The 1,438-nt window shown below is 37.2% G+C and overlaps 1 long non-coding RNA gene across 1 annotated transcript; it reads right to left on the minus strand.

Moving 5' to 3' along the window:
• Positions 1–329: 329 nt before the first annotated feature.
• LOC106942363 (uncharacterized) lies at positions 330–1,201 on the minus strand. Its single transcript, XR_001423612.1, has 3 exons — positions 1,160–1,201; positions 559–628; positions 330–470 (listed from the first exon to the last, which is right to left on the minus strand). It is a non-coding gene; the product is annotated as an uncharacterized LOC106942363 (long non-coding RNA).
• Positions 1,202–1,438: the final 237 nt, after the last annotated feature.

Genomic DNA, 1,438 nt, shown 5'->3' on the forward strand with positions numbered 1-1,438 from the left:
GTTTGAATATGGTGTCCAGTAACAAAAAACTGTGTTATGATCGATTGAATGCGCTGATACGTCATTGTGCCTGCTAAACACATAACGCTGAGTGGAGTGGTGTACCGCTCCAAGATGGCTGCCCTAAATCTCGTCAGTGACAATAGGCGTGAGCGATCCATGAGGCGTCTATCCTTATATTATGTCTATGGTTTAAACTGCTGATAAAAGGACAGAGGACACAGATGTGGGAAATGTAGCCCCTACTGTATCAAATTGTCATAGGAATAACAGAAAGTTGGCCATTCTAAGGTAAAAACCCAGCGCATACAGCATTCATGTTTATTTTATTATTTTATTTTTTTCATTCAGACAAACAATGTCAGTATTCCAGTATTACTGCAGACAAACTAACATTTCTCCTTCCTACGAACAGCGAGGATCAACGACATAACATTCCTGTTCACTGGACCACTGCACTTTACAGAAACCTACAAAAAATAACAATAGAGCAATTAAATATAGAAAGCATTTGTATTTTAAAGAGTACAGAAAAATGGCAACGAAAATAAGGCTTACAATTTTAAGAACTGATGATGGACGGACTGGAGGCCTGGAGTGGAAAAACATTTCTGGGTGACATCTTTGCCTGTTTATGTTAGAAGTAGAAAAAATAATGTAGTGGAAAATTTTAAGATTACTACATAATTATAAGTAAAACAATGCATAACAGTATAATGATTCTTGTGTAATGCACATGTTCATGAGAATGTCTTCTGAAGCTACTTCTTGGGCCTTGGTATTACAATAAAGTTATTAAATTGTTTGTTCTATGTTGTGTTTGAAGAAGATAAAGAAGATACATGTGCTTGCTATCTGTTCTGTAACCAAGTAGATTATGAAACTATGTGAATGGAATGAAACCCTCCTTATAAAACTGTAAGCTGTATTCTGCTCCAGGCTCTTTCTCCTGGCTGTGTTCAGTGAGCAGAGACTTCAAACGCTGCAAAGCCTTCGAATAAATAGTGATTAAGAATATATTCTTTCTCTGGTTCCTTGAGTTTTTCCTCACTCTTTGTTAAGGAAAATTTCCACAATAGTCAGCAATATCATAGAATCAGTTGATATTAGCATTAACTATGAAGCTGTTTTAAGTATGGACTTAAGGGAGACAAACTACCTTAAAATCTTTCCATCCATGATCTGAACACGCTGATCCTTGCAGGGTGGTGAGGGGGGCAGGTGGTACCCATCTCTATTATTTTCAAAAGCCTTTTTTAAAAAAAGCCTTCCACTATGAAGACGATGTGGAGGTTCATCCTCAGAACTGGTTGGTGATCCGGTGGAGCCACAGCCTCTTCTGACACAGGAAAGTCTTTAGGTTTTTTTAATTCCTGATCTCTGGCTTCCTCTTTCATCTTCAAATGTTTAGACTGCAAAAATATGTTGAAGATAAAAA

This window comes from Poecilia latipinna, unplaced genomic scaffold (assembly GCF_001443285.1).
Source record: "Poecilia latipinna isolate Pla-1442-1.1 unplaced genomic scaffold, P_latipinna-1.0 Scaffold4222, whole genome shotgun sequence".
Taxonomy (NCBI): domain Eukaryota; kingdom Metazoa; phylum Chordata; class Actinopteri; order Cyprinodontiformes; family Poeciliidae; genus Poecilia; species Poecilia latipinna.